At 44.1% G+C, this 12,596-nt stretch overlaps 1 protein-coding gene across 3 annotated transcripts in view; it reads left to right on the plus strand.

Annotated features, from left to right (window-relative positions):
* Positions 1–3,311: 3,311 nt before the first annotated feature.
* Positions 3,312–12,596, plus strand: part of LOC113033551 (nucleus accumbens-associated protein 2-like) — a 29,065-nt gene continuing 19,780 nt past the window's right edge. For 2 of the 3 annotated variants that reach the window (XM_026187466.1, XM_026187469.1), the window contains exon 1: positions 3,312–3,332. The gene's annotated coding sequence lies outside the window, so the exon portion shown is untranslated. Of the gene's footprint in view, positions 3,333–11,705; positions 11,816–12,596 lie in introns of those variants that run through there. The other variant, XM_026187467.1, reaches the window with a different exon arrangement.

Raw genomic sequence — 12,596 nt, forward strand, 5'->3', positions numbered from 1 at the left:
GCAACACCGCAGGAGAAATGCCAGCACAGGCATCCAGTATCCGTAGTTTCAGGTGCTGCACATCTCGTATCTTCACATCATAGACAATTGCCTTTAGATGACCCCAAAGATAAAAGTCTAAGGGGGTCAGATCGGGAGACCTTGGGGGCCATTCAACTGGCCCACGACGACCAATCCCCTTTCCAGGAAACTGTTCATCTAGGAATGCTTGGACCTGCACCCATAATGTGGTGGTGCACCATCTTGCTGGAAAAACTGAGGGAACGTGCCAGCTTCAGAGGGAAACACATCATCCTGTAGCAATTTCAAATATCCAGCAGCCTTGAGGTTTCCATTGATGAAGAATGGACCCACTATCGTTGTGCCCCATATACCACACCAAACCATCATTTTTGTTGTTCCAACAGTCTTGGAGGGATCCATCCAATGTGGGTCAGTGTCAGACCAATAGCGCTGGTTTTGTTTGTTAACTTCACCATTCACATAAAAGTTTGCCTCATCACTGAACAAAATCTTCTGCATGAACTGAGGATCCTGTTCCAGTTTTTGTTTTGCCCATTCTGCAAATTCTGTGCGCCGATCTGGGTCATCCTCGCTGAGATGCTCCAGTAGCTGGAGTTTGTAAGGGTGCCATTTGTGAGTAGCTAATATCCACCGAAGGGATGTTCGACTAATGCCACTCTCCAGTGACATGCGGCGAGTGCTACGCTGTGGGCTCTTGCTGAATGAAGCTAGGACAGCCACTGATGTTTCTTCATCAGTGACAGTTTTCTTGCGTCCACATTTTGGCAAATCCAACACTGAACCAGTTTCACCAAACTTAGCAAGCAGTTTGCTGACTGTAGCATGGAGATGGGTGGTCTCGTAGGGTGTCTTGCATTGAAATCTGCTCCAATGACCCGGTTACTGCGTTCACCAGATATCAACACGATTTCGCTCCTCACGTGTTAACCTCTTCGACATGTCAATGGCTGTGAACAAAGAGAAACTTGTAAATAACTCATGAAGGAATAAAGTTATATTGAAACCAAGCACACCATTGTTTTTCTTGTGACATTACCAATAAGTTTGATGTGTCACATGGCCCTCTTCCTATTGAAAAAACAAAAGTTGTATCCAAGATGGCCGACTTCTAAATGGCCACCATGGTCACCGCCCATCTTGAGGAGTTTGCCCCCTCACATATACACAAACAGGACTTTAATATCACCAACCATTCCCATGTTATTACGGTGTATCCATATAAATGGCCCAGCCTGTATAACGTTTAAATTGGAAAAGCTGGCAAATTAATTCAAACTCCTGACCCGATAAACATAAACTAATCTGAGTGTTTTTGATTGTTCTCTATTCCACACAGTGTTAAATATACACACAGACTAAAATTTACAGCCACCTTTAACAAGTTAAATTTTAATAAGTAATTCTGAAGGTTCAAAAATGTCTTTGAACATGATGCGCTGTCTCTCCTAATGACTGACTGCAGCATAAAATGGATTTGTTGAAATGCACTTATTGGATTGATCAAAGTGAAAGTCCAAAGAAGTCAATGACGGTTTCTAAATATCTGCAGATTCAAGATCAGCTTAAACAATTGTACACAAGTTCAAGTTATTCAGATCTGTTACCCTTTCCCGAAGTCTGGGAAAAACATCCAAACTGTCCCCCTCAGATCAGAGGAAAGTGGTTAGGATATTCAGGAATAACCCGGGAACCACAAAGGCTCAAGCCTGCTATGAAGTAGAAACCAATGCTGCAACACCAGCTGAACTACACCTACAACTACACCTGCCAGCAGTCATCAGTGAGATGCTGGGCTACAAAATGAACAGCTACAAGGAGCAGTACCCACCATGGAGAAGGAGACTAGAGGCCAAGATCAAGGTAGCACAGAGGGAGGTTAGCCGACTGCAGATCTGCAGAAAGGTGCGATGAAGAAGGTGTCCATACCCGAGGCCTTGGACACTGCCAAGCAGCGACTCACAGCCTTGGCCAGCCGCTTGAAGAGGTACACCAGAGAGATCAAAGGCAGGACAATGAACCAGCTGCTCTCCACAGAACCAGCCAAGGTGTACTCTCAGTGGCAAGGGAACAATATGAGAACAGCACCACCAAGGCTGAGCAGTACTGGAAGAGCATATGGGAGAAGGACGCTGTTTTGTTTGTCTCCTTATTTATGAAGAAAGAGTCCTTTTGTGATCTGCGACATACTTTATTAACCATGCTTGGTTAGCCGGAAAAACAACAACCACCCCTCACCTCTTAGCGCTCATGCCCGTGTTCTTTACAGATAGTGCCACCTTGTGGTATGGCATGAAACTATGTTAACTCACAGCAACAGCTGCTTATCATTACAGACGGAACAATAACAATGCTCAGTGGCTAGTGGATCTGAGGGCAGATCACAGCAACCTCCCTGAACAGGGTCCAGTAACCATCACAGTGGCAGACATCCAAGAAAGACTCTCCAATATGAAGAGCTGGACAGCACCAGGCCCCGACATGGTTCACGCCTACTGGCTGAAGAAGCTGATTGCACACCACGAGAGTCTGGCAGCACAAATGAACCAGCTGCTGGTTGATGAGAGACACCCAGAATGGCTAACCGAAGGCCGGACAGTCCTGATCCTCAAGGACCCCCAGAAGGGACCGGTCCCCTCCAACTACCGACCAATAACCTGCCTCAGCACCACCTGGAAGCTCCTGTCATGTCATGGACTGGCTGTGTGGCAGGCAGGAAATAGGACCCAAACGCAAACTCACGGGGAAACAGGACTGAACTCAAAATACAGCTTTATTGCTGACAAAAGATGACAAGAGATAACAGCGATACAAAATAACATGAAACTAAACTGGGAAGTACTAGCAGCAGTCAGCCGAGACTGCAAGACCAGACTGACCAACCTGTGCACTGCCTGGATTGATTACAAGAAGGCCTATGACTCAATGCCCCACAGCTGGATACTGGAATGCCTAGAATTGTACAAGATCAACAGGACCCTGAGAGCCTTCATCAGGAACTCAATGGGGATGTGGCGTACAACACTAGAGGCCAACTCCAAGCCCATAGCGCAAGTCACCATCAAGTGCGGGATCTACCAAGGAGATGCTCTGTCCCCACTGCTGTTCTGCATAGGCCTGAACCCCCTCAGTGAGATAATTGACAAGACTGGCTGTAGGAGCCATATGAGTTGTTTCCGTCTGACTAAATGGGTTGGTTTAAGTGGACTCACTGTATTGGTGCATGGGTGTGGGGCGTGTCTCATGGGTGTGGTATAAGGTGAAGGTGGTTGCACTCACTTGTACACAGCACCTGATGTGATGAGCAGAAGGTAGGGTGAGCACGAGGCAAAACTTTCTGTTGACCGCAACATACCGCAACATACCGCAACAGAGCGCAACAGAGCACAACTTGAGCGTAACTTGAATGATTTTGTTGTATTTTAACTGGAACTTGATGGTGTTTGTATATCGGAGTACTAATTAATGCCATAAACCAGGTTGTAATTGGACATAATGGTTAGTACAGTTATCGACGAGTTGTAGTTATTTGTTTGTGCAATCTGTGCGTTTGTTTGATAGTTAATCCTATGTGCCGATGTGTATATATTGGACGGTTGCATGTGTAAATAAAGAAGCAAATGTTACAGAAGTGTTTTGTGCGTTAATTGTTGCGCGTCATCAGGTGTCCTCATGTTTAGCCTGCCGCGGCCATTGGTTGGAGTAGCCGCAACAAATGTCAACAGAAAGAGCTCTTTTTAGGTTTTATTGGATTATTTATGAAGAGCTGAGTTTTATTGATGATAGTTTTGTAGTTTGCTGTTGCCTTTGTCCACCCGCCTTTAGATTAAGCCTTTGGCTACACTAGCGCATTTTGTTCAGGAGTTTTGTTCCCCTGTTAGGTTTTAGCAGTACAGCTGCACAAGGCGTTGTACTGATTTGCTTTCTAGTATTTGTGCATCAGGCGGCTGAAGCCATTGGCTTGGGAGTACCGCCGCAGTTTGTGTTTAAGACAGTTTGTCTTCCTCACAGCTGACGGTATGGAGGTACATAAATACCCACCGCTAGTATGTACGGAAGACTAGGTTAAGTTAGTTAGGTTTAATAGGCAGTTAGTGGGGGATATTGCTCCTGTCAATTGTGTATGGCCAGGGTTTATGAAGTGAACGTCATCAAGTTGAGGTGTTGGAATGAGGCTGTGTGGCATAGGTGCAGTTCAGCGTTTGGATTTCGTAATGTTTTGAAGAAAAATGGAGACACACCAATTAACACAATGTGGTGATGTGGATGGAAAGAAAAGACAGCCAAAACCGACTGCTAAGGCTTTGGAGAATCAGATTGAAAGACTGCAAACAGAACGTCACACTAAGATTAATAAAATTAAAAAGGTCATAAAAATTATTAAAGAGTTAAAGCAATATGAGGATAATGTTTCAACTGTTCAGGCTCAGTTAGAGAATTTGTCTGTGTTGCTTAAAGAGGCGACTCATCTGCATGAAACCTTGCTTCCTTTGCTTCCTCAAGCAGAGCAAGAAAAACAAACTGCTTGGTTCATAAGTGTGCGAGCACATAATACTGAGTTTATGGAGGAGATAAAGAAATGGCTTCATGATGCAAAGGGAAACCCTCAGAGCAAAAATCAGGTGTCTGAGCTTGATTTGCCAGATTTAAATCCACCTGGTGTTGATTCCTCTGATCCATTACCTGCTGGAAATGGTTCTGGTGTTTCTAGGCAGACCGGGAATGTTGGTAAAGGTGCTGCGATAGATGATGTTAATCCAAGTGATAGCATCTCTAATGTTGGAAACAAAAGTAGGAAAAGCAGATCATCAATCAGTGGCTCAATGGTTTCATCTGCCTTGTCAGCACGCATAAAGGCAGAGGCTGACATGGCTGCCCTTCTTGTTCGACAGAGGTTGTTGAAAGAAAAGCATGCTTTGGAAGAACAAGAAATACAGCTTAAGAAAAGAAAGGAGCTGCTTGACTTGGAAACTGAAATAGCAGCCTCAGCAGCAAAGGTGAATGTTTTAAAAACTTCTGAAATGTCCCGAGTCTCAAGTGCTGCTAATGTTAAATCCGATGGAATGAATTCGTATTTAGAACGAGAGCAGGGGCGTTTAGCCGTTTTAAATCCTAATGCTCCGACGTTCAAACCTGTGTTACCAGAACAACCATATCAGGGTGTGGATGCTAGTGATCATCAAGCACAGGTATTGGATGTAAGGCCCAAGTTTAAAAATACTTTTCAACCCAAGGTCGTTTCGTTGGAAAGGGCAGAGACTAAGTTGCATCAAGTATTTCCAGGTGCAGTTTCAACTACTCAGATGATTTCACAGTCCCACGCACAATCAAAACCTCTCACACATACAGGGCAAGGTGGTGAGGGTCATGATCATTTAGTCACAGTTTTGAAGAAACAAAATGAAATTACAACTTTATTAGCTGAGCAGCAGTCTCTGTTTTTGTTACCAAGACGTGACATTCAGTTATTTGATGGCGATCCTTTGCAATATCAAACATTTATGAGAGCTTTTGAGCACATGGTGGAGAGTCAAGCTCACAGTGCTAAGGATTGTTTATATTTTCTCGAGCAATACACTAGAGGCCATCCAAGAGAAATGGTCAGAAGCTGTCATTATATGCCTGCTGAGTATGGATATGCTAAAGCTAAATCTTTGCTCCAAGAGAACTTTGGCAATTCGCTGAAAATTGCTGCTGCCTACGTCGAAAGGGTCAGTAAATGGCCGTCTATAAAATCTGATGATGTGAAGGCTTTGCAGGAATATGGGTTTTTGTTAAGGCAATGTTGCAATGCAATGGGGGACGTTGAGTCCTTGCATGAGTTGGATGTCTCTGCTAATATGCAAGCAGTTATAAAAAAGTTGCCTTACAAGCTCAGGGATAAGTGGAGGAATGTTGTCTGCGATCTACAGGAGAGATTTCGACGTAAAGTGTCTTTTTGCGATGTCGTTGAGTTTGTTGAAAGGCAAGTTAAGATTGCAAGTGATCCATTGTTTGGAGATATACAGGATCCTCCGACAGCCACCAGAAAAGATGCGAGGAATAGTAAGCCTCAGTTGTACCCCAAGGCTAAGCGGAGTAGTTTTGCTACTACAGTGGCCAAGGTGGAAGGGAAGATTGAGCCAGCACTGAGGCGAGAAAATGGTTCAGTTGTGACGAAGGCTTGCTTGTTTTGTGGAGCAGGGCATATGTTGGATTTGTGTCCTTCATTTGAAAGAAAGTTACACTGTGAAAGATTATCTTTTTTGAAAGAGAATGGTGTGTGTTATGGTTGTCTGCGCATTGGGCACAGAAGCAAGGACTGTAGGAAACGTCTCTTGTGTAAAGTTTGTAATCAGAAACACCCCACACTCTTACATATTCACTCCAAGCGGAGGGAAAGTGTCGCAGTGCAAACTATAGGAGGGAGAGAACCATCAGATGAAGGTCCTTCTTGTGCTGTGCAAAGCAGTGGTGTTACTGGGGCCGGTGAGCAAAATAGTGCTCTGTCCGTAATACCAGTTAGAGTGAAGTCTAAGAAAGGTACTCAGTCATTGGTAACCTATGCTTTTCTGGATCCTGGGAGTTCAGCTTCATTTTGTACGGAAGCACTCATGAATAGGCTAAATCTTTCAGGAAGGAAAACTGGCATTCTTTTGCGGACAATGGGTCAGGAGAAAATGGTCAGTAGCTATGTGGTTTCAGATTTGGAAGTAGCTGGTTTGGGTTTAGATAATTACTGTGATTTGCCTGACTTATTTACTCAAAAAAGCATGCCTGTTCATCAACGTAATATTCCCCGACAGGAAGATCTCGAAAGATGGCCACATTTGCGCCATATTAACATACTGGAGATAAATTCCGGGGTAGACCTGTTGATCGGGACCAATGTGCCCAAGGCTTTGGAGCCATGGGATGTTATTAGAAGTCAAGATGGAGGTCCCTATGCAGTAAAAACTATGCTGGGTTGGACGGTGAATGGTCCTCTCAGAGAGGATTGTAATACTGACATTTTTGATGTGAGTGTTAATAGGATTTCCGTAGCAAGATTGGATGAACTGTGGAAACGTCAAATGAAGACTGACTTTCCAGAATGTATTCAAGATGAGCAGTTGGCTTTGTCTAGAGAAGACCAGCAGTTTATGGAGTCAGTGATGGATTCTGCTAAGTTGGTTGATGGTCATTACACCATTGGTTTGCCTTTTAGATGCAATCAGGTAAACATGCCAAATAATAGGAAGGCTGTAGAACAGCGAGCTCTGAGCCTTAAACGAAAGTTTATTAGGAATGGTTCATTTCATGACGAATACACCAGTTTTATGACTGAAGTCATTTCTAAAGGGTATGCAGAGAAGGTGCCTGTTGAAGAGTTCGATCGCTGTGATGGAGGATTATGGTATATTCCACATCATGGGGTGTATCACCCACAGAAGAAGAAGTTACGAGTTGTCTTTGATTGTGGTGCTTCGTTTCAGGGAGTGTCTCTGAATGGACAACTTCTGGAAGGCCCAGTTCTCACTAGCTTGCTAGTCGGGGTCATAACCAGATTCCGAAAAGAACATGTGGTGCTCATGGCAGATATTGAATCCATGTTTTATCAGGTCAGAGTACAAAGAGATGACTTAGATCTGTTAAGGTTTCTGTGGTGGCCGGACGGAGATCATAGTCAGGATCTGGTGGAATATAGAATGAAAGTACACCTCTTCGGAGCTACTTCATCCCCAAGTTGTGCGAATTTTGCCTTGAGGAAATGTGCAGAGGACAACAGAGATCATTTTAGACTAGAGGTTGTCAACAATGTTTTACATAGCTTCTATGTGGATGATTGCCTTATCTCTGTTGGTTCTGAAGAGGAGGCAGTGAGGCTCTATCAGGAACTTGTTGCTCTTTGTGCTAAAGGAGGCTTTAAGCTCACAAAGTGGGTTAGCAACAGAAGAGCAGTGCTTGCTGCTATACCTCAACAGGAGCGATCCAAGGAGATGAAGGATCTGGATTTGGATAGTGATGTGTTACCGGTAGAGAGAGTACTGGGTGTACAGTGGTGTATCCAATCGGATACATTCAAGTTTAAGATCACACTGAAAAACAAACCTCCAACAAGGAGAGGGATATTGTCCCTTGTGAGCTCAATCTACGATCCATTAGGGTTTTTGGCACCTGTGGTGCTGCCTGCTAAGTTGATCCTTCAGAAACTATGCAGAAGTCATTGGGGTTGGGATGATGTGTTGCCAGTTACTGTTGAACAAGAATGGACAGTTTGGCTAAATGATCTTTGCCTTCTTGCAGATTTTAAGGTCGACCGGTGCCTTAAACCTTCTGATTTTGGAGACGTTGCTTCTGCTCAGTTACATCACTTTGCAGATGCAAGCGAGGAGGGTTATGGCACAGTCACTTATCTGCTGTTGCGCAGTACCCAGAATCAAGTGCATTGTGCGTTTATAATGGGTAAAGCAAGAGTGGCTCCATTAAAACAAACTTCCATTCCTCGCATGGAATTGACAGCTGCCTTAGTTGCGAGTAGAATGGATAAGATGTGGAAAAAAGAGCTGCAAATGCATTTGCAGGAGTCGGTATTCTGGACTGATAGTACCTCGGTGTTAAGGTATATCAGCAATGAAACCTCAAGGTTTAAAGTGTTTGTAGCAAACCGGGTGACCGAGATACTTAAAGTGTCCAAACCTTCCCAGTGGAAATATGTTAATACATCATGTAATCCTGCTGATCTAGCCTCCAGGGGGGTTAAGGTGCAAACCTTTTTGAGGGATGATTCTTGGTTGTCAGGGCCAAACTTCCTTGTTGAACCAGAAATTAATTGGCCAGTGAATCTTGATTTTGGAAAGAGCTCCATAAATGATCCAGAGATTAAAACGACTGTTTTAGTCAATGCTGTTGGTACAAACGAATGCAAAGATGGGGTGATGAAGTTCATTACTTATTTTTCTTCGTGGACTCGTCTAAAAAGGATGGTTGCATGGGTTCTTAGATTCAAAGATTTGTTGCAGGAACTTAGTAAAAAGAGGAAACAGCTGGAAGAAAGCTTTGCATCAAGCGTGACTCAAGAAAATCTTGAGGAAAGGCTTAAAAGAGAGTTGCAAACTGTCAAGGACCATGCTGCTAAAGGATTTCTTTCGGTAGAAGAGCTTAACAAGGCAGAGAATGCAGTTCTTTGCTTTTGTCAAAGAAGGAGATATTCAGATGAAATCAGTAGGTTGCAGAGGGGTGACAGGGTGAAGAAGAGTAGTGAGCTCTATAGGCTTAATCCTAAATTTGAGAATGGTGTGTTGAGAGTTGGAGGTAGGCTTAGTAGGGCAGCTATGCCTGAAGATGCAAGGCATCCAACAATTATAGCCAGGGATCTGCATATTACTAACCTAATACTTCAACATGTACATCAGAAAATAGGGCATGGTGGACGTAACCACATGCTGTCCGAATTGCGGCAAAGGTATTGGGTTCCAGGTGCAAGCATTGCCATAAGGAGGATTTTGGCTAAATGCATAGTGTGTCGCAGACTTCATGCAGCATCAGGATATCAGATGATGGCAGACCTTCCACAAGATCGCATCTCACCCGATGAACCTCCATTTTCTCGGGTTGGAGTGGATTGTTTCGGACCTTTTCAAGTTAAGCGTGGAAGGTGTGAAGTAAAGAGATATGGAATTATCTTTACATGCCTGGCTGTGAGAGCTGTGCATTTGGAGGTATTGTCATCTTTAAGCACAGATTCTTTTATTAATGCGCTTCGTCGATTTATATCAAGGCGAGGTCAGGTATTGGAGATACGATCGGATAATGGTACCAACTTTGTGGGTGGTGAACGCGAGTTGAGAGAGGCAGTGGAAGGATGGAATCAGGCACAGATTCAGGAGATGCTGCTGCAAAAGGGCATTAAATGGATTTTTAATCCTCCTGCTGGTTCCCATCATGGCGGTGTTTGGGAACGTCTCATAAGGTCTGTTAGGAAGGTGTTAAATTCCATTTTGAAAGTGCAGAATTTGGACGAAGAAGGCCTTTGTACAGTTCTTTGTGAGGCAGAGGCTATTGTGAACAGTAGACCAATAACTAAAGCCTCTACTGATCCTAATGATTTGGAGGCCTTGACTCCTAACCATCTGTTGTTGCTTAAGACCAAGCCATTGATACCACCAGGAGTGTTTCAGAAGGGGGACGTGTATGGACGACGTCGATGGAGGCAAGTACAGTACATGTCTGACCTGTTCTGGAAGCGCTGGGTCAAGGAGTACCTGCCCCAGCTTCAAGAGCGTCAGAAGTGGCAGAGAATCGGACGGAACTTCATTCCTGGGGATGTGGTTATCGTTGTCGATGATTCTGCGCCTCGTAACTCTTGGGTGACTGGAAGGATTGTGGAAGCGATTTCTGACAGTAAAGGACTTGTACGTCGGGTTCGTGTTAAGACAAAGACTGGTTGTTTGGACAGGCCGATCACTAAAGTGTGTCTTCTACAGGAAGCAGAAGAGTCATGAAAATTGACATTTTTTAAATATCTATTTGCATTAAGGTATATTTATTTATTTGGAATTGAAATTGTATTTTTGAATGTTTGATAAAAGATTGATTATGTTTATTAGTGTCTCCTACGTGGTAAGTATGCTGTAATTATTGCTCTAAAACTGGCTATGGATCCCAACTAAGGAGTGGAACAGGTGTCTGCCACCTCCTGTACATGGATGACATCAAGCTGACTTACTGATCCACACTACCAGGCTATACAGCAATGACATCGGAATGTCATTTGGACTGGAGAAATGTAGTCGGATGATAACAAAGAGAGGGAAGGTAGTCAGAACGTAGGGGATCGAACTACCAGGAGGCAACATTGCAGACATAGAGGACAGCTACAAGTACCTGGGAATCCCACAGGCAAATGGGAACCATGAAGAGGCTGCTGGGAAAGCTGCAACCACCAAGTACCTGCAGAGGGTCAGGCAAGTCCTGAGGAGTCAGCTGGCCAAAGGAGGAGATAGAAGCCACTGACAGTGAGACCCTTTGTGATGAGAACAGTAGATGACCAGCTGACGGTCCAAACCGGCTGCTGGTAACAAAGGATGTGTTCTCTGGAGTGACGAATCACACTTCTCCTTCTGGAGTTTGGGTTTGGCTGTTGCCAGGACAACGGCACTTGTCTGACTGCACTGTCCCAAGTGTAAAGTTTGGTGGAGGGGGGGTTATGGTGTGAGGGCTCCAGTTAGGGGGGAACTCTTCATGCTCAAGACATTTTGGACAGTTTCATATTCCCAACTTTGTGTGGCCAGTTTGGGGATGGAGCTTCCTGTTCTAACTCAGCTGCACACCAGTGCACAAAGCAGGTCCATAAAGACATGGATGAGCCAGTTTGGTGTGGAAAAACTTGACCGGCCTGCACAGAGTCCTGACCTCAGCCCCACAGAACACCTTTGGGGTAAATCAGAGACTGTGGGGCAGGACTGTTCGTCCAACATCAGTGTGACCTCACAAATATGTTCCTGATCAGAAGTTCCCATAAACACTCCTAAACCTGTGGAAAGACTTCCCAAAACAGCCGAATAGGTTACAGCTGCAAAGGGTGGGCCGACATCACATAAAAGCATGTGATTTGTTATCTGTCTAGCTGACAGATAACGATGTGCTGCCTGGTGGCTACAGATCTGTGATCAGACTAAAACATTCACAGCTCTTTGGAGGACGAGGGTTACACTGTTCTCAGCAAAGTTCTTCTTAAAGGTCTTGGAAGGCGAAGACAACACCATCACATGACAGGAAGACGACGCTGAACACAGAGCAAACTTCAGCTGAGATGGTCCATCCACAGCTCGAGGTCAGTCATTAGCCTGCTCTGAAAAAGTCCCGATCCTCAGCTCGTGCTACTGACTAGAGCAGGGCGATATGGCCAAAAATATTTATCACGATATATATTTGAAAATTTGCGATGACAATATAACTGACGATTTAATTGATGCGAGACAAAATACAACTCCACAACTTTACTAGCGCAAAAAAACCCCCCATGCATTTATTTTCACTTAAACAAGCAGCTGTTTTTTATGTGCATTAAAGCTACATAAAAATTTAACTGTGCAAATGCAAATTCCTTGCTGAAAGTTGAACCAAAAGGCATTTCCAGTGGAAATGGGCTGAAATATCCTGAGTGTAACCGAGGACAAGGTAGGAGTAAAAGGGACAAGGAAATAAATTGATAATTTATTTATTACATTAATTAAACATTCAAATTCCCAGTTATTTCCAGACAGGACTTACAACACATCCTGCTGATATCCAAGCTGCACATGACACTTACCACACAAACGGTGCAAAAAATAACACAACACTGCAAACCGTCACACGCCATTTAGCGACACTGCAATCGTGGCACACACTGCAAACACATCGGGTTTCAGTACAGCTGGGAATCAGCGCTATGCATGACCTGCAATCTGGGATATAAAGGGAAGTGGCACAAACAAATAAACAAATAACAAAAAGGGAGGTTAGTCCGCCCTTACACAACTCACTTCCAATCAGTAACCGCCTTAACGGCTGGACGAACTAACCAAAACAAAATTACAAATCAATCAAAAGAACGAAAAAAAGGACAGCAG

This window comes from Astatotilapia calliptera, chromosome 12 (assembly GCF_900246225.1).
Source record: "Astatotilapia calliptera chromosome 12, fAstCal1.2, whole genome shotgun sequence".
Taxonomy (NCBI): domain Eukaryota; kingdom Metazoa; phylum Chordata; class Actinopteri; order Cichliformes; family Cichlidae; genus Astatotilapia; species Astatotilapia calliptera.